The sequence below is a fragment of the Danio rerio genome, chromosome 7, assembly GCF_049306965.1.
Source record: "Danio rerio strain Tuebingen ecotype United States chromosome 7, GRCz12tu, whole genome shotgun sequence".
Classification (NCBI taxonomy): Eukaryota; Metazoa; Chordata; class Actinopteri; order Cypriniformes; family Danionidae; genus Danio; species Danio rerio.
The window spans coordinates 56,760,839-56,782,471 of NC_133182.1; the positions used below are offsets into that span (position 1 = coordinate 56,760,839).

The window sequence follows — 21,633 nt, forward strand, 5'->3', positions numbered from 1 at the left end:
ATTTTTAAATTAAATTAAATTATACTTTTAATTTCTTAAGTTTTAGTTGGTAAATTACCACAGTATATATCTAGTTTGTGGGAGACAGTATACTCATACTTAAGATTCCATTTTTTTTCCCACAGAGTTAGGTCGATTTGCATTCTTTAAGTATGTTCCAAATGTATGAAATGAGCTTTGACATATACTACATATAAAATCCGTATCATCTATCGCTATATATAAAAATATTTTTTTAAGACTGTCAATTTAGAACAGTGCATGTTTTAATGATTAAGGTTTATACTGTGTTAGTGTGTGTCTATATGTGGTGCCTCTAACTTTTATTTATATATTTTTCTGTAACTTTGTTCTATGCTGCCTGTCTTGACCAGGACTCCCTGGTAGAAGAGATATTATATCTCAATGGGATATTCCTGGTAAAATAATTACATAAAAATATATATATTTTTAAAAATCACAGTGCTGGCGCTACGCATCATTGCAATGTGTAGTTACATTTTTTGAGAGGTGCGCGTCAGCATTAGCTATGGCCACATCGAGGACAATGTGTCCACACGCAGGCTGCGCCAGAGCATATGTGTGCTTGACACAGAAGTATAAATAAGCCTTAAGTGGTTGTCACTATTGCAAAAATGCAGCAATATGTAGCCCACGGCACATGTTTACCAGTTCTCATATATGAAACCCTGGACACATAATCCCAATGAACCTGTATTGTCAGATATGATTACCAAAACAAATCTTTTTTTCTGATAAAATGGAAACAATACCTTTAAAAAACACAACAATTTTCACACAACTTTGAAGCAGATGAGCCACAGCAGCAGAAGAACACAGCATACTATGACTATTCGCTTGTTAAGTCGTAACATATGAAATACTGTTTCCAAGTCCAAGCCGCTACTCATTTGAATTGAGAAAACATTTGTTTATGGCCAGTTTTTAGTTATATCACACATTGAAGTGAAATTTATTTTTAAAAAAATCATAGTGTACAGAACTGGACTCTGGACTTGCTGCATCACAGACACCAATATTTTAACAACTGATAAAAAATGAATCACTTTCTGGCCATCGGATATTAGACGTGGATATATACAGAGATTGTGATTTTCAAAAGTATTACATTGCTTTGTAAGCATTTGTTATTGTCATTCGTTGAGTCTCGCCAAACAGTTTGATAGATATATTACTGTTTTTGTATATAAATAGTTTAATTAATAATTACCCCTATTTACTAGTGGCTTTTCACAAACGTATTATAAATATAGGCTGTTTGTTACGTATTCTATATCTTTTATACTTCCCAATACCTAAACTTACCATACTTAATATTAATAAACAGCAAATTGAGCTAAACGTTTTAGTTAATGGTCTGTTCAGGGAATAAAATATATACCATAAACTAAAGTGTCACTATTAATAAGAATAAAGGGATTTTTGACAGATTTGGTCCATGAAATGAATTTTAGGGTAGGATTCTTTTGTGCCAAACACAAGAATAAAATCCACCAACAACGTGTTTCTTAGTTATGTATCTTTATAATGTATCCAAAAAAAAAAAAAAGTTTACTGTCAAAAAATATGGTAGGGCAAATATTTATGCCTCTTCAATGGACTTTAATAATGGCACAGTCCCAGAAAACATGGCTATTCTTTGCATATTGGTTTCCAAATGATTTTTGCATTTATAGCATTCTTAAAACACAAGACTAAAAGTACTCGAATAACATACATCTGCCTAGATAAAGGCAATGCAAGTGGCAGGAATGAGGCTCACATCTTAGGTCACATTAAAGTGACAACATGGTTGTTGAATGTACAGTAGTATGTATAATTTTATTCAGTGTACAAACTCATTTTTAATTTTTAAGTTGCACTTACTTAATGTACTTAGGTTTGAAGACAAATGTAGTATTGTATTTTAGATGCTTTTGAATGACAACCACACAATAGTCAAGAAGATTAGTGGTGCTGTGAACAATAAATGTTTTATATGATTTTTTTCAAGCCCCCATGCTGGGGACTGACATACGGGACCCTCATACAGTGGGCCCTTACCCTCTATGGGGCCCCTCATAGCATTATGAGTCACATATGGCTAAGATTGCTATTAAATTAATTTGCATAAAATGTCTACCGCATTAAAAATGATGATTAGCCTTGCAAAATAACACTTTAAAATATTTTGTTAAGGAAACAATTATTATGAAATTAATAAAGGTTGAACTGAATGTAAGATTTAGGACTTGATAATTTTTTATTATAGTATACATTTATTAAATGACAGTTGGTTTAGGATGTTTTTGATTGGACATCTTAGAATTTGCAGTATGATAATATAATACTTAAATACAATTTTATGTGAATGCCATCCTATAATGTTTGTAATTGGACATTTATAATAAACAAGTTGTAAAAATACTCTGAAAAAATTTCAGATTTTTGCAAAATTGTTGCAAGCAAATTATAGGGACGGAATTTTAACAAACAAATCAAAATTGGTAATGTTCAACTTTATTTGTTTGGTAAAATTCAGCTGAAATAAATTGTTTGCAACCACTTACCTGTACCCTAAGTTGTAAATCCAATGAATCTGGGTCTTAATTTGCCTTAATAAACTCTTTATTAGGGTAGATTCATAGGAATAGCCATCAATACACGGCAAAAAATGCTTTCCTAGGTATTTTGTCTTGTTTCTAGTCCAAATTTCTAAAAATTAAATCAAGAAGCATTTTCTAGACAAGCAAAGAATATTGTCTTGTTTTAGGAAATACTATGCCAAAATGAAGTTAGTTTTTCCTTAAAACAAGCAAAATGATCTGCTAATGTGGTAAGAAAAATAATCTTATGTCAAATGAAAAAACTAAATTTTAAATCCCAAATGGCAGATTATTTAGCTTTCTTTTTAGAAAAAACTCACTTAATATTGGCATATTATTTCTGAAAACAAGTCAATAGGTTTTGTTTGTCTAGAAAAAGTATCTTGATTTAAGAATTTTAATATATTTAGACTGGAAACAAGACAAAAAAAATTAAAAAAAACTTTTTTTTTTTGCAGATAGGTCATTATTAATTTTTGTTTTATACCAAAATGTTTGATTTTTATATTTAGTACATTTCCTTTTTGTTTATGCTCTAAAATGTTTGTGGTAACACTTTATTTTGATGGTCTATTTGAGTATTAGTAGACTATCTGCTTAAGATCTGTTGATACTGCTTCGTCAACACATTTAACTATAAGAATCTTTGCACGTACATGTCAATTTACACCAACCCTAACCCCAACCTAACAGTCTACTTTTAATCTAATGGGAATAAGTTGGCATGCAGATGCAATGTAACTTATATTCAACAAATGGATCATCAAAATAAAGTGTGACCTTTTTTTACTAGTAATCTGCATTGCTAAGAACTTTGAATTGAGATTGTTTTGTCTGAACTCTCAGATCCAGATATTCAAATAATTGTATCTTAGCCAAATATTGTTCTATACTTCACCTTCTTTATTGTTCACAAGTATAAATTTATGTTTGGCTTCACCACACTACCACACCAGGATTCACATTAACACATCCCGAAAAACAGGCAACACAAATTCATTCAATATTATCACATAAATAAAATCTCTGTTAAGCCCTATTCATAATTAAATCCAGTATTTCACATTCTAATGGCAGTCGACACAGAGGACATTTGATACACATTTTTCTTTATACTTGAGATTGGCTGAAACGTCTTTTTGATGGCAAAAGCTGATTTTTTTTATTCAAGGGATGGGGACAATGTTCAATAATGACATGTGCTTTCTGTTTAATTGTCATCAAATACATTTCATTTAGCTGTCATTGTGCTTTACCTACAATTGTACTGGCACTTTTTACTACTCTACACAGTTTTTGCTATTCCTTAATTGGCAACAGTCCACATCATGCAATCCTGCTAAAACCAACCAAATTCTTGTATACCATCTCCAGAATATCTTGAATCACACTAAATTGTTGTAACCTCTTAATAATATATAATCGACACGGTGGTGCAGAGGGTGGCACAATTGCCTCACAGCAAGAAGGTCACTGGTTCAAGCCCCAGCTGAGTCGGTTGGCATTTATGTGTGGAGTTTGCATGTTTACTTCGTGTTGGTGTGGGTTTCCTCCGGGTGCTTCGGTTTCTACCACAGTCCAAAGACATGGGGTATAGGTGAATAGGATAAGCTAAAATGGCCATTGTGTATGTGTGTGAATGCAAAAGAGTATGGGTGTTTCCCAATGTTGGGTTGCTACTGGAAGGACATCTGCTGCATAAAAAATATGCTGGATTATTCCACTGTAGAGACCCTAGATTAATAAAGGGACTATGCTGAAAAGAAAATGAATGAATCAATAAATGAATGAATGAAGTTTAGAAGTGTGCATTTATACAAAGCAAGCATACTTCTTTTTACAAATGTATTGTCATGAAATACTGAATAGATACAGTGTTAGGAAACGGACGGACAAACTGGGTGAGTAGAAAATATAAACGTTTATTTTTACAGCAGAGCAATAGAAGGATATGCAGGGTTTTGTTTAGTTGAGACGAAGGAGATGTAACTGTCCGTATTCCTTTTAGTATGGATGATGATATTGATGCTGACCGAATACACACACCAGATGAGTAGGGGATGAGACAGAATGATGGAGCACACACTAGATGGGTTGCGGAGACGACAATGATGAAACACACACCTCCAACTGGACACGGGGCTGACTGGACAAACTGGGGATAAAACAGAGAATAGGTAAGTTTCTGAATGGTCGATCGCTGATAATGACTACGTGGAGAGTATTCGTTATAAGTCCACTTCATATGAACGAGCCCGGACAAAGAGTGGTGTGAGGTGTGTGTTTATATTGTCTCACGGTGATAAGGTGCAGCTGTGCATGATTAAAACTCAGGTGATGATGGGCATTGTGTTAAATTGGTGGAAGAGCCTGGCCAATCTGTGACATACAGACAGGACTTAGAAACATACTTGAAATATCAATGATGAATGAGGTCAAAGGGGAAACAAATCAATCCTTCCACAATAATTGACCTTTGCAAAACGTTTTAAATACTATGGACATTACTAGAAAAATAAATAACATTATATTTTAAATGCTCTGTAAGTTGCTTTCAAAAAACACATCAGACGATTTTCAAATATTGTGCTTTTTATTTTTGGAAAGAACAAGCTATTAGCCAAAGCTGAGTCTTTTAAATGTAAAAATTTACATCTGTATTATGTTGAGATGCTTTCAAATACTTTATGCTCTCTCTCTCTCTCTCTCTCTCTCTCTCTCTCTCTCTCTCTCTCTCTCTCTCTCTCTCTTTCTCTCTCTCTCTCTCTCTCTCTCTCTCTCTCTCTCTGTAAACGGTGGCATTCATGGCACGAATCCAGATGGCAGGAGACGCTGTACAGCAAAGAGGAGGGGTACACACACATACACGTGCACACGCACACACCACACACTCATCTTAATGAACCCTCATGCATTATTCATCACACACACACACACACACACACACACACACACACACACACACACACATACTTGTTTTTGTGCATTGTGGGGGTCACCTGTCACGGTGGTTACGTAATGGGGACCGCCCTTTCTGATGATGTTAGAGACATAAAAAAAATTGTTTGCCACACAAAAACACAAACTATTTCATAAAATCACTTCAGATTTTGGATATTCCGCAAATTTTTTTTTAGACCTGACACAGTGGTCACTTGTGGGGACATTTCAGGTTTTGTGTAGAAGTGGGGTCCGCCACATACACAACTGATTTTTAGACAAAGTGGGGACCAATTCTACACACACTTTACTGGTTTTGAGACAAAGTAAGGACCAGTTCCAGATACACATTACCAGTATTGAGTCAAAGTAGGGACCAGGTCTACACACACACTACCGGTATTGAGTCAAAGTAAGGACCAGGTCTACACACACATTACCGGTATTGAGTCAAAGTAAGGACCAGATCTACACACACATTACCGGTATTGAGTCAAAGTAAGGACCAGGTCTACACACACATTACCGGTATTGAGTCAAAGTAGGGACCAGGTCTACACACACATTACCGGTATTGAGTCAAAGTAGGGACCAGGTCTACACACACATTACCGGTATTGAGTCAAAGTAAGGACCAGGTCTACACACACATTACCGGTATTGAGTCAAAGTAAGGACCAGGTCTACACACACATTACCGGTATTGAGTCAAAGTAAGGACCAGATCTACACACATATTACTGGTATTGAGTCAAAGTAAGGACCAGGTCTACACACACATTACCGGTATTGAGTCAAAGTAAGGACCAGGTCTACACACACATTACCGGTATTGAGTCAAAGTAAGGACCAGGTCTACACACACATTACCGTTTTTTAGGCAACGTGGGGATCAGATCAGCACCCTTACTAATATTAAATTTTAAACCTCAATCAAGTAATTTGACAGTAAACTGCTTTAGAATTTTCATTTGAAGAGCAGGTCAGTTTATAAAAAATGTAATTTGAATACAGAAGGAACCTCAAGATCCAATCAGGAAATGGTCCAGAATAGATTTAATAAATGTTATATTTATTATAAACAATTTCCACAAAACCTTTAAACACAAAAAAAAACAGTAAACACAAAATCCATGAAACTCTCTTGCATGTCTAAAAGCAGTTCTCATTGGGTATAACAAGCTTCCACATAACTCTTCCATGTCTGCATACACATTTAGTTAAGTGCAATAGCAAACAATATTAAAGGGTTAGTTCACCCCAAAATGAAGATTCTGTTATTAATTCCTCTCCTTCATATTGTTTCAATCCCTTGCTGTCTATGGAGGATGAGGAGTTCTTGCACTTCATCTAAGTTATCTTCCTTTGAGTCTGAAGATGAATGAAGGTCTCAGGGGGTTAGAGTGAGATGAGGGTAATTAATAATATAATGTACATTTTTGGGTAAACTCTTAAAACCCACCAGTATGTTCTATTTCTGTTTCTGTCGTATTTTAACTATTTGAAAAAAACTGAACCCCACAAATGCACAGAGACCTTCATCATATAACCAAGCCACCAAAACTCCAAATAGACATCATTTGTTAAGCATTAACTCTACATTATTAGTAAGCAGTTTATAAACACAGCTAGATGCTCTTTTGTTGACTTATAAGCATGTGTTATGTGCTCAATTTTTGTGTTTTCATACTTTGTTTATAATTCATTTTTCATAACTAAATGAAGTATTGCATTATTTACAAACTGTCTAAGAATAATTGGTGTTTTTTAAGATCATTAAGAATGAGTAAATAAATGATTAAAAAACTATATAGATGAACATTTATACATTTACTATTCAGGCATATAATGAGGGCTAAAAAAAAAAAAAAAAAAAAAAAGAAAATCCAATCGGTTCACTCTGAGCAGAATTTATATTTTTTCGGTTCTGTTCTTGCGTTCCTTAATAGACAAAATATTCCGAAAACAGTTTTCTAGAAAAAAAAAAAACTTTATTTAATTACAAAGTATTGCAGGGCTATAGAGTGCTCTGTTTTTTTAATGGTGCAACTAAAAAATCTATACGAGGGGTAAGATTAAATGAATTTTCAATAAGTATCATTAAAGATATATTTATAATATGAACTTGCTTTTGGTTATTGATTGACATGCTGTTTAAAGGTGCTACACACAGCCCCACTCCTTGGTATCGAGCGCAGGCCCGGCGCTACATTTAGATGTTGTATAATATGAAATAGCAGTAAAAATTATAAAAATTGTTATGAAATAGTTTTTCAGTTATGTAGCCTAATAAAAATATTTAGTACACTGCACAGTGCAATTATTATTTAAATTTATTATATCCATTATTATTAATATTAGTAAAATTGACAAAACACAGAACTCTTTTGAACGTTTGCTTTCATTTTGACATGCTAAAGCGCACTTTTACAGTTTTGTAAAGAAACATCCCATAATGCAGCAGCAGTCAAGTTAGGACACTTAAAAATGCCTTTTGCGTTCAAAGATGAACGGCCTGCGAAGTCAAGTTTACATTGTTATAAATTAAATAGATATAGCTTAGTGTGTAAGTGAATTTGCTGCAGATCCACCTCTCACATGTGCTGCAGGTAGGGTAAATGATAATCTTTTTTAAAAATTTACTTTAGGCTATACTGCTATTTGCTCATGCAAAATTAAACACCAGAAAATATATCGTAGGCCTATATTCAGAGCTAAATTACAGTTAGCATCATAATTAGTTCAATTATGTGCTGTAGGCTATTGATTAACCAACACCCCCTGTATACAGTTTACACACTGCAGGTCTACAGTTCTGATGTGTATTTTGAATTACTTGTTTTAAATGACAGTAAGACATGCTATATTTAGTTTTTATTGTAAAATTTACATTATAATCCAGTACAAAGTAAAATAATATTTATTAATGGCCTATTGGCAGCATATAGCCGTTAAGCTTATAGTCTAAGCATGTCATTTTATTATTATTAACATAAATTACAAACTAGCATCCTTATGATTTTATTTCGTTTCTGTATATTTTTATCAAACGAAAAATGCAATGAGTTATACTTTGGTTTTAATTTTATTAGAAATTTAATAGCCGTTTAGGCAACACTACTTCTACATGTCATTGGCTCTGATTGCGTTTTTTACAGATAACCTATATACAAAGATTTTTATTAAACAAGTGCCCTACCACAAGATATTTTTGTAGGTGTAAAAATCTAAAAAGTATCATTATCATATTCTTGCCTTATTCATCTTTAATATAAATATAAAATTTAACACATTCATTGATTAAACTAGGGATGCTAACGATTACTCGATTGATTTATTGTCGGTAACCCTTTAAAACCGATAGACCTTATCGATGACCGATTAAGCATGGGCATTTAATAAGTTATGCTTTGCTCTTTGAGATGCGTCCACAATTTCACACATTACATAATCAAGTGTGCGCAGTTTAGGCTACGTTACCCTTTTTTAGACAGTCGTGCACTCTCTTGACTTTGCATATTGGTTATGCACATATTGGTCATACCTATTATGCTCAGATCTCGTTTATCCGCTGGTTCTGCCATTAATCCGCTGGTCAAGTAATCAAAAAGTAGGCTACATGACGTTTAATTATGGGCAGGTTATTAAGACCAAACATTGGTTGTGCAAACTTTATTACGTTCTCTAAAATTTTAAAGTGTTTTAAGCTACATTATCTTTTTATAGACTGGCATAGGCCTAAATACGCATCACGGCCAGACATTTATAGTTTATATAAAAACGAGCGTCACCATCGCATTTGTTCACATGCTTTAAATTAATGCTTTTTGTCTCCCAAATTCATATAATAAAGAGAATGATAAAATAACATTATTAACCGTTTAACTATAAACGTTTCTGTTCAGAACGATTAAAGTTGATCTTTTTTTTTCGGTTTTCGTTTCTGTTCCTGAAAAATGTCATTTGATTGTGTTTTTCGTTTCCGTTCCTTGAACCGGTTTGGAGCCCTGCATATAATATGTTTTTCTGCATGTTAAATAATGCTTTATGAACTCAACATGCAGTTTTGTGATCTAATCTAAAGTGAGGAATATTGATGCTTTATAAATCCCTTATAAATGACAATTAAAGGCTCAGAATCATTCATTTATTCATTTATTTTCATTTTGGTTTTCTCTCTTTATTAATCCGGGGTCGCAACAGCGGATTGAACCACCAACTTATCCAGCACGTTTTTATGCAGCAGATGCCCCTCCAGCTGAAACCCATCCCTGGGACACATCCTTACACATACACACTCATTCACGCTCATTTACTACGGACTATTTTAGGCTACCCAATTCACCTGTACCGCATGTAGGAGCACCTGGAGGAAACCCACACCAACACAGGGAGAACATGCAAACTTTACACAGAAATGCCAACTGACCCAGCCAGGGCTCGAACCAGCGACCTTCTTGCTGTGAGGTGACAGCACTACCTACTGTGCCACTGCGTTGCCAGGCTCAGTATCAAATAAACAATAAGTATTTGCAATCGTACCTAAACAAATACAATTACTGTAAATTTTAAACATTGCTGAATAACAGGAGTGTCGAAATACAACATCATTTGATAAAACAACAATATAATAATTTAACAATACATTACGTGTAAAGCAATTTTATATTTAGACAAGATTGCAATGATTTACTTTTCATTTGATACAGTTTCATTTGAGCATCTTGTAATAAGTAGAAATTAATAGTCATTTTTTCCCTGTATATAATGTAACTGAGCCTTATATTGTCATTTATAATGGATTTATAAAGCATGAATAGCCCTCGCTTTAGATTAGATCACAAAACTGCATGAAGTTGAGTTCATAAAGCATTTATTAACATACTAAACAACTTATTATATGCCTGAATAATAAGAATTATCAATGTTATTTTGAATAGTTTATTAATCATTTACTTGCACATTCTGAATTATCTAAAAAAAAAAACACCAACTACTTTTAAATATCTGGTTTGTTAATGATGTATTTTTCATTACTAAATTAAGTATTGCATTATTTACCAAGAATGAAAACAATCATTAAGCACATTATAATTGTGCTTATAAGTCAATAATATTTGTAATTTATATTTATAAATATAATTTATAAACTGCTTACTAATGTCTATTAATGTAGCGTTAATGCTTAACAAACGTTCAACTAACTATTTGCTAATGTTTCATAAATAATTAATTGTGTGCAGTTATTATAGTGTTACCCAACATTTATATATCTTTATTAATCAGGCATATAGTAATGGTTACTCTGTCTAACAATAAATGCTTTATGAACTCAACTTCATGCAGTTTTGTGAGCTAATGTAAAGTGAGGACTATTGATGCTTTATAAATCCCTTATAAATGACAATTAAAATCTCAGCTATATTCTAAACAGAAAAAAATAAATTAATTAAAAGGGGGAGTGATTGGCGCGGTAGGTAGTGCTGTCGCCTCACAGCAAGAAGGTCGCTGGGTCACTGGTCTGAACCTCGGCTCAGTTGGCATTTCTGTGAGAAGTTTGCATGTTCTCCCTGCATTCGTGTGGGTTTCCTCCGGGTGCAAAGGCACAGTACAAAGACATGCTACAGGTGAATTGGGAAGGCTAAATTGTCCGTAGTGTATGAGTGTGACAGGCCCATATGACAGGCTGGCCGGAAGGTGTAAAAAAGTCGTTATCATATGGACAAGTCTAAAACTGAAGGACTTGTTCCAAAAAGAGCCGACCCCGCAATCATACGGGACTAAGGCCAAAGAAGATATATATATATATATATATTTTTTTTTTCATTAATTTCAAGATACACAAATGAAACTATCTAATGAAAAATAAATCTTTGCAATCTTATCAAAATATAAAATTACTGTACAGTGCAAACATCACAGAAACACTGAAATGAATATTGTCATGTTGTTAATTATGTTGTTTTGAAATGATGTTGTATTTTTATTTTGCAATGTTTAGACTTTACAGAATTTTTTTAATAAGATTGCAAAGATTTATTGTTCATTAGATACTGAGCCCTAAATTGTCATTTATAAGGTATTTATCAAGTATAAACAGTCCTAGGGTCACAAAACTGCATGAAGTTGTGTTATTATAGCATTTACTAACACACATGGTTACAATTACTGCCTGAATATAACATGTATAAATGTTCATTTGAATAGTTTATTAATCATTTATTAACTCATTCTGAATTATCTTAAAAACCACCAACTACTCTTATATACAAATAGTTTGTAAATAATGCAATACATAATATAGTAATGAAAAATGAATCAGTTACAAAGCATGAAAATACAATTAAGTCAAGTCAAGAATACAGCGTTTGAAGCTGTATTTATAAACTGCTTCCTAAAGTCTATTAATGTAGAGTTAGTGCTAAACTAATGATGTATAGTGTGTACTTACTATAAAAGTGTTATTCAGAGTCGAGATTCAGTTTTTAATATAAAAATCCAAAGCTGACCAATCTCTGGTTTTTAGAGCCAATGGTTCAGCTTTCAACACAGCATGTACTTCGTGTTTGCTCCAGGATCTTCTCTTTATGGGACCTATGGGTGGTTAAAATATAAAATAGTGGTTTTAGTTGCATAAATGTTCAGTCATTTTTACAACATGTGCTGTTATGTTAGTTTAATATTGTGATAGAAAATGCTAGAAAAATATGTCTTGCCTATTATTAAAAATACTTAAGATGGGGATGGATTAAAAAATACTTACTATTAAATTCAAAACTGGTTAATGGGGTTACACTTTATTCCATAGTCCAGTTTAGACATTCTTCTAACTATGCGTAACTCTGCAACTACGTTAATTATCTCACCGTAAAGTATTATGTATTAGAGTATTTGCATACTTGCATAGAATGTTCAATAAGACTAACGCTCATCTGATTATCAGTAGAGCAGTGGTTCTCAAACTGTGGTACGTGTACCACTAGTGGTACGCGGGCTTCCTTCTAGTGGTACGCGGAGGAATGAAATATGTCATGTACATGCTACATATATTTTAAAATTTATCAAAAATGATGTATATAATATGACATATATGACATATAGCCTATATTTCTGAGGTAATCTGCCACGTTTTTTTTATCTGAGCAGAGTTGTAGCCGCTTTACTGAGCCTACTACGCTACTGTATTTCAATACTGCTCATTTTTGGTGGTACTTGGAGAGACAATTTTTTTCTGAGGTGGTACTTGATGAAAAAAGTTTGAGAACCACTGCAGTAGAGTATTAGCAGACTGTTAGCTCAAGTTTAGCTCAAAACACTACACTGTAACGCATATCTGTTAATTACCAGTTCCTGTATTTTGTGATTTACAAGTGTTTTTTTTGTGTGTGGTGGTGAATTGCATTATGGGATGTTGATCTCTGCTCTGTGCACTTTTGATGTTGAAAATTCAACTCTACAGTTTAACAAAGTGACTTTTACTGACATTTTAGTAGTTTGAAATAATATAATGTATAAGAAATAATATATAGAGATAAATAAGTCTTTAGAATAACAGAAAATGTACTGGCAGTTTATTACAAGGTTTCTGTAGCATAATATACAACAACAACCCAAACAAAAAGTCACTTTTTTTTTACTTTTTAAGATTAAAAGTTGTTGGAAGAAAGATCAAGATCCCATAATGCAATTCAAAAGCAGAAACAAACAGATTTCATAAAAACAAATTATGAAAAACTGCTAATTTAATTATTATTACTTATTTTTATTAATTTTAGAGTGTAGAGTATTAGCTGACAGTTAAGGTTACCTCAATAAAACCAACTCTCATTGGTCTCAGTAAATAGTACAGCAGACTAAGTTAGGCTCAAAATTAGTACAATATGACTAACTCTTATATAAATTTAGTAGAGCATTAGCAGTGTTGATTCTAACAGACAGTCTAATGGCTGTTAGTTGACAAGTAGTTGCAGTTACTTGTAGTTAGTAGTAGTAGTAGATTATCAAAATAAAGTGTAACCAGATATGCAATTAGTATATTTTTCCAAAGTATTTAGCAATATTGTTTAACTAACATGAAATGAGACATCAAGTGCGACTGTACTGAAATCATCATAGAAGTAATGTGCTTCTGTCCTGTTTTACCCTACATGTTATGTAAATGAGCTTGTGCATTTGGACTTGTACAATAACACAAGTCAGTCACAAATTAACTTAAATGATCATACCTATCTTTTTTGTGAATGCTGGGTCTGCTTCACTATCTTCACAGACACTGTACCATGGTGATGATACTTGAGGGGACTCTGAAAGTAAAAATCAAGTCTGAGAGTTGACTTCTCTGCAGAAAGCTTACCAAAATATTTATTTGATTTTGTGTTGTTCTTTTTAATGGGTAAAAGCGTGTGATGGTAGCTTAAAAATAGTTTTCAAACACAGCACATACATATCATGATAAAAATTAACATTCTGAAAAAAGAAAAATTCTGATCAGAAAAATAAATAATATTTTTACCTTTTAGACTGGAATTCACCTCCTCCAAAATCACGATCCACTGTAACTTTCTCTGAATGTAAAAACCCACACAAAAATACATCATTTAAAACAATATGGTATATGTTTGCAAATACAAATGTGTATATAACATCCAGAAAATCTGGCACTGTATTACATGTTTGTGTGTAAACCCACGATTTGATCAAGATTCCACCCTTTAAAATCTGCCGAGCGTCTGTTTTCAAGTCCCAGAAATACTGAGTTGTGGGAACAGAGCAGTTCTCTTCTGCAGTCATACAGTCATAACACACACATACATATGAAGAGTTTGGTTGCAAAATGCGATAAACGGCATTTTTTGACATTTGGATTTTATTATTGGAAATCACTGTTCAGATGTACCTTAATCTATGTGTGAGTTGCTGCCATTAATAACATTTAAGAATGCACATTTTAGGCCAAGTACAAAACGTATTTTTTTTTCACAAAACGCAATTTCCGTCAGACCAGTTACTTTACAAAGTGCGATATAACAGTTAGAGAGCGTTCAGGATGCGGCGCGAGCTTAGCATCCCCTGGGAAGAGGGTCATCGCCGGTGAAGTGCTCAGAGTTTGCTCATTGATTTAGCGATAGAAGATGAAGTCTTCCACTTCACAAAAATTTATAAAAAGGCCACAAAAGTGGACCAGAATAAGATACTTTTGCGTCAACAATACACAAATGCAGCAGGGAACGAGTCTCCGCTGATGTCAAGAGAAGGCCTAGGAGCGCCTTTTTTCCTACTCCCCATCACAAGATACCTGTCTGCAAGGCGACATTTCTAAGTGTCCTTTATAAGTTTATTTTTTAAATAATTTCTTACATGTAGCTGAGTAGCCTATCTGAAGATTTATTTATGCGGTTGCCCCTTATATTTATAATTAATTCTTGTTGTTGTTGATTTATTACAAAGGAACTTAAAGGGCACATGTTGTTATGGAGAAAACGGTTTAGCTTTTTCACAACCAAATAAATAAGCTATTATTATTATTATTACAGTGAAATAATTCATTAAATATGACATAGCGAGGCAAGTTTGTGTCACTGACTCAGCTCCGCCCGCTCTAATCATACAGGTTTGGTTTTCTGCAGCGGTGTGGAAGGAGCCGCCCTCCACTCTTTCTGTACCAAGCTAAAGGTCATTTATCTAACTAACTTAATCTTACTTATCAAACAAAACATTGATTCACTAGCTTTTGGTAATGGTATTAATGTAGTATAATATAGCCTAAGGTGGATGTAGCGTTTTGCAAAAAAAAAAAAATAATAAAGTTATGTTATGTTGTGTACATTCTGGCCAAATCTAACTTAGAATCTTATTATTATTAATCAATCTTTGCATATATTATTCCATATATTTATGGTGTATAGTTTTTTTTTAACCAATTTAAGATGTTTGACAATGTGGGTTGGATTAATATGTAGCATTTTGGCATGTTTTTTTACTTAATTATAGACATAAAATTAAATAAAAAATATCCTGGATTTGAAAATATTGTGTTCCTGGCCTTCACTGAGCTCAAGTTATAGTTTAATGTACAGAAATTGTAAATGAACTTGACTGTTGATGTCCTGAAAAATAATGTCAAAATTACCAACATTTTTTTAAATGGATATATCTCGTTCTGCAATGAAACTCTTTATATACAGTTGAAGTCAGAATTATTAGCCCCCCTGAATTATTAGACAGCTTGTTTATTATTTCCCCAATTTCTGTTTAACGGAGAGAAGATTTTTTTCAACACATTTCTAAACATAATAGTTTTAATAACTATTTCTAATAATCATTTCTAATAATGGACTTATTTAATCTTTGCCATGACGACAGTAAATAATATTAGACTAGATATTCTTTAAGACACTTCTATACAGCTTAAAGTGAAATTTAAAGGCTTAACTAGGGTAATTAGGTTAACTAGGCAGGTTAGGGTAATTAGTCAAGTTATTGTATAATGATGGTTTGTTCTGTAAATTATCGAGAAAAAAATATAGCTTAAAGAGGCTAATAATTTTGTCCCTTAAATGGTGTTTAAAAAAAATTTAAACTGTTTTTATTCTAGTCAAAATAAAACAAATAAGACTTTCTCCAGAAGAAAAAAATATTATCAGACATAGACAGCAGTACTCAAGGTTCGCGGTCTCCACTATGTCAGGCCTTACTGTGTGTGTATTGAGGACTAAGTGTGTTTAACAGCTTCTCTAACATGCCTCTGGTCCCCACAATGTCAGTGCATATGTTCACCAATTAGGACACACACTCTGTTTCATTTCTATATTTTGATTAAGTTAAATAATTACAATTAAATACACCACTACTACAACAACAACTACTACTACTACTACAACTGATAATAATAATAATAATAATAATAATAATTGTTATTATTATTATTATTATAAACACACCTCATCAGAGTTGTGGGTCTCCTACTGGAGCAGAGCAGTTCTCTTCCTCTGTCATATGGTCATCCTTCAATAAAAGCTGAAAAAAAAAAAAAAAAAAAAAAAATATATATATATATATATATATATATATATATATATATATATATATATATATATTAGTTAGACAGTAGTACTCAAGGGTCCCGGTCCCCACTACGTCAGACCTTACTGTGTGTATTCAGGACTAAGTGTGTTTCACAGCTTCTCTAACATGCCTCTGGTCCCCACAATGTTACACTAGTGCATACGTTCATAAATTAGGACACACACTCTGTTTCATTTCTATATTTTGATTAAGTTAAATAATTACAATTAAATGCACTACTACTACAACAACAACTACTACTACTACTACTAATAAAAATAATAACAACAACATTAAACACACCTCATCAGAGAGTTGTGGGTCACGTACTGGAGCAGAGCAGTTCTCTTCCTCTGTCATAAGGTCATCCTTCAATATAAGCTGAATATAAAAAAAAATTTATATTAGTTAGACAGCAGTACTCAAGGGTTCCGGTCCCCACTATGTCAGGCCTTACTGTGTGTGTATTGAGGACTAAGTGTGTTTCACAGCTTCTCTAACATGCCTCTGGTCCCCACAATGTTACACTAGTGCATACATTCAAAAATTAGGACACACACTCTGTTTCATTTCTAGATTTTGATTAAGTTAAATAATTACAATTAAATGCACTACTACTACAACAACAACTACTACTAATAATAATAATAATAACAACAACAATAATAAACACACCTCATCAGAGTTGTGGGTCACGTACTGGAGCAGAGCAGTTCTCTTCCTCTGTCATATGGTCATCCTTCAATAAAAGCTGAATAAAAAAAATAAAAAATATATATTAGTTAGACAGCAGTACTCAAGGGTCCCGGTCCCCACTATGTCAGACCTTACTGTGTGTGTATTCAGGACTAAGTGTATTTTACAGCTTCTCTAACATGCCTCTGGTCCCCACAATGTTACACTAGTGCATACATTCAAAAATTAGGACACACACTCTGTTTCATTTCTATATTTTGATTAAGTTAAATAATTACAATTAAATGCAGCACTACTACAACAACAACTACTACTACTACAACAACTAGTAATAATAATAACAACAACAACAACAACAACAACAACAATATTAATAAACACACCTCATAAGAGAGTTGTGGGTCTCGTACTGGAGCAGAGCTGTTCTCTCCTTCTGTCATATGGTCATACTTCAGCAAACCTGAATATAAAAAATATATATATTACTTAGACAGCAGTACTCAAGGGTTCCGGTCCCCACTATGTCAGACCGTACTGTGTGTGTATTCAGGACTAAGTGTGTTTCACAGCTTCTCTAACATGCCTCTGGTCCCCACAATGTTACACTAGTGCATATGTTCATACATTAGGACACACACTCTGTTTCATTTCTAGATTTTGATTAAGTTAAATAATTACAATTAAATGCACTACTACAACAACAACAACTACTGCTACTACTACTACTACTACTACTACTACTACTACTACTACTATTACTAATAATAATAACAACAACAACAATAATAAACACACCTCATCAGAGTTGTGGGTCACGTACTGGAGCAGAGCAGTTCTCTTCCTCTGTCATATGGTCATCCTTCAATAAAAGCTGAATATAAAATATATATATATTAGTTAGACAGCAGTACTCAAGGGTTCCGGTCCCCACTATGTCAGACCGTACTGTGTGTGTATTCAGGACTAAGTGTGTTTCACAGCTTCTCTAACATGCCTCTGGTCCCCACAATGTTACACTAGTGCATGGGTTCACCAATTAGGACACACACTCTGTTTCATTTCTAGATTTTGATTAAGATAAAGAATTACAATTAAATGCACTACTACAACAACAACTACTACTACTACTACTACTACTAATAATAATAACAACAACATTAAACACACCTCATCAGAGATTTGTGGGTCACGTACTGGAGCAGAGCAGTTCTCTTCCTCTGTCATATGGTCAACTATCAATATAAGCTGAAAAAAAATAAAATATATATTAGTTAGACAGCAGTACTCAAGGGTTCCGGTCCCCACTATGTCAGGCCTTACTGTGTGTGTATTGAGGACTAAGTGTGTTTCACAGCTTCTCTAACATGCCTCTGGTCCCCACAATGTTACACTAGTGCATACGTTCACCAATTAGGACACACACTCTGTTTCATTTCTAGATTTTGATTAAGTTAAATAATTACAATTAAATGCACTACTACTACAACAACAACAACTACTACTACTACTACTACTACTAATAATAATAATTATTATTATTATTAAATTTAAACCCACCTCATCAGAGGGTTGTGGGTCTCCTACTGGAGCAGAGCAGTTCTCTTCTTCTCGTCATTTGGTCATACTTCAATAAAAGCTGAATATAAAAAACAAAAAATAATAATTAGACAGTAGTACTCAGGGCTCCCGGTCCCCACTATGTCAGACCGTACTGTGTGTGTATTGAGGACTAAGTGTGTTTCACAGCTTCTCTAACATGCCTCTGGTCCCCACAATGTTACACTATTGCATATGTTCATAAATTAGGACACACACTAAGTTAAATAATTACAATTAAATGCATTACTACAGCAACAACATTCACTACTACTACTAATAATAATAATAATAATACTAATAAACACACCTCATCAGAGAGTTGTCGAAGCAGTTCTCTTCTGCAGTCATATGGGCATCCTTCAATGAAAGCTATTTAAAAACAGCTTTGTTATATAAGTCATGTCATGACTATAAAGCTTTCATGACAGTCTTATGAACCCCCCTTTAAAGTAAAGCATTACCCAATTAATTTAACTTTTTTTTACCCATTAAGACAAGAAGAAGATATTAAGAGATTGATTTCATTATCTCTTATAAATGATGCAAACTCTTTATTTTTGAACATATTTACCCTTAATCTATATTAACATTAAAAAACTCTTAGCTTTGCTGAATGTATTAAGGATTAATGTATTAAGTGATCAAAATGTCAAACCTTTCTCCAAGGCCAATCACATGCGCCATAGTCAAACGTTATTTCCTCTTCAAAGAAAATATCCCTGATTGCAAAAAGGCACAAATGAGGTTTTCTCTGAACAACGATCTTATTGACAGTGCAGTTAGGGTGCAGATCGTCCTCATGATCGGCATCAATGCTGCAAAACTAAGAGAAAAGAGCAAGCAACATTTTAATTATGCCCTCTCATAGCAATGAAAAGCTAACTATGGCATGAATACAAACAAAATGAATATAATATATACATGTACATTTGAATGGGGAAAACACTTAACCACCTGTTCTTGTTTTACCATATAAAGTCAAACATAAAGACAGTATTTTTATTAATATCTCATCTATGCTTTGCTTCCACAAGCTCTATCATTTGTACTCAACCACAAAACTTCCTTTAATAAATGTGGACAACGCAAACTCTGACCTAAAAGATTTAATGAAACGTGTAGGGTTCAAAAACTACAAAAACCTCACATTAGCATCCTCTCTGTGTGTGAATTATAAATACAGTAAACCTTTTGAAGTGGATCAGAACCTTTCCTCAATGTTGCTCTAATACTATTGAACACCTGTTCTTCTTTCTTAGGACAGTTTTAAAGAACTTTTTTCAACTTCAATTGTTTACAGGTCACACTTTACAATCAGGTTTTATTAGTTAATGTACTTACTAACATGACCTAGTAATGAACAATGCATGTACAGCATTTATTAATCATAGTTTAACATTTACTAATGCATTATTCAAATCTAAATTCATGCTTGTACCAGTAATATTGCATTGCAATAATTAATGCATTGTGCGTGTTTAACTAGTAATGAACAACTTTATTTTCATTAACTAAAGTTAAACAACATGAACAAATACTGTAATAAAGTATTATTTATTGTTCATGTTAGTAAATGCATTAACCATCATTAACTAATTTAACCTTATTGTAAAAGGCTACCAGTTGACAGCAAATAAATAAATAAAACACACACAGTGAACATTTATGTACTTTTATATATGTTTTACACTAAGTTGGAGTTTATTATAATTATTTATCTAAAATAAAACGTTTCTACACGTCATAGAACAATAAATTAAGTACATTTCTAGGACCAGATGGCCCCACATTTTAATTATAACCTCTATATCACTACATTAACGTATAAATAGTATATAATAGTGTTATTTCAGGATTAACGTTACATGTTTAAAGCAATTAACCATTTAAAAAGTATGATACAAGAACTATGAAAACATACCTTAGTAACCTTCTATATATTCGGTTTCCAGTGAATGGGTCTTGTCGGTGGAGCTGGTGATGTGTTTCTCCGCATCTTTTAATGGTTTTATCCTCCGTCGATCCATTTAGCCGCACGGTGATTGGTGACTGTCTGACCGCGGCTCATGCACTCCACCCCGGCCTCTGACTCACGTAGCACCGGGCAGTTAGCACGTTAGCACATTAGCGCGAGTAACTTTTACTCGTGTAAACAAGTTAAATTACATACCGAACTGTAGTTTGTGTCTTATCAGTGTTATATTAATACGTAATTTGAAACAACATCGATTAAAACACCTAGGACATTCGTTAAAACATTTAATTAACTATACCTGATAACTGTCAAAATATGCAACATAAGTATTTGTCATAAAACCGATTTCATTACATTATGATGGTGAAAAACATTATAACTTACCCGAAAATTCGATTAATTTGATGATAGATCTTAATTAAGTTGATTAAAGTCGGATTCATTTATGAGATCTGCGCATGTGCAGTAGCCAGAGTGTGTAAGTGTGTGTCAGGGTGCAGTACCGCCATCCGACTACAGGACCGCTATAGAGCAGTGCGCCGACACACACTTACACACTCAATTCAGGTAAATGGTCAAGGTGGGGATCAGTGAAAAAAACTGCACTAGGCATATCAGCAACGCCCCCTGAGTCTTTTAAAGGCAAAACATGGTGGGGACCGGGCGATCGGTCCCCACTATGTTTTTGGTCCCCACTTTGTGAGTGTGCTATCATGCTGAGGTCCCCACCATGTAATAAAAACAAACACACAC

The 21,633-nt window shown here is 33.5% G+C and overlaps 2 long non-coding RNA genes across 7 annotated transcripts; one reads left to right on the forward strand and one right to left on the reverse strand.

Moving 5' to 3' along the window:
• Positions 1 to 4,510: 4,510 nt before the first annotated feature.
• On the reverse strand, positions 4,511 to 21,378 carry LOC110439048 (uncharacterized). 6 transcript variants are annotated; one of them, XR_012382720.1, is made up of 16 exons: positions 21,265 to 21,378; positions 20,827 to 20,990; positions 19,561 to 19,728; positions 19,213 to 19,274; positions 18,864 to 18,942; positions 18,474 to 18,551; positions 18,102 to 18,177; positions 17,690 to 17,766; positions 17,286 to 17,361; positions 16,914 to 16,991; positions 16,487 to 16,562; positions 14,236 to 14,326; positions 14,059 to 14,110; positions 13,772 to 13,849; positions 11,998 to 12,140; positions 4,511 to 4,761 (listed from the first exon to the last, which is right to left on the reverse strand). It is a non-coding gene; the product is annotated as an uncharacterized lncRNA (long non-coding RNA). The 6 variants fall into 6 exon arrangements; XR_012382719.1 differs by lacking the exon at positions 14,236 to 14,326; XR_012382718.1 differs by lacking the exons at positions 4,511 to 4,761; positions 14,236 to 14,326 and having other exon boundaries at positions 11,371 to 12,140.
• LOC141375140 (uncharacterized) lies at positions 5,928 to 6,732 on the forward strand. Its single transcript, XR_012382723.1, has 2 exons — positions 5,928 to 6,055; positions 6,142 to 6,732. It is a non-coding gene; the product is annotated as an uncharacterized lncRNA (long non-coding RNA).
• Positions 21,379 to 21,633: the final 255 nt, after the last annotated feature.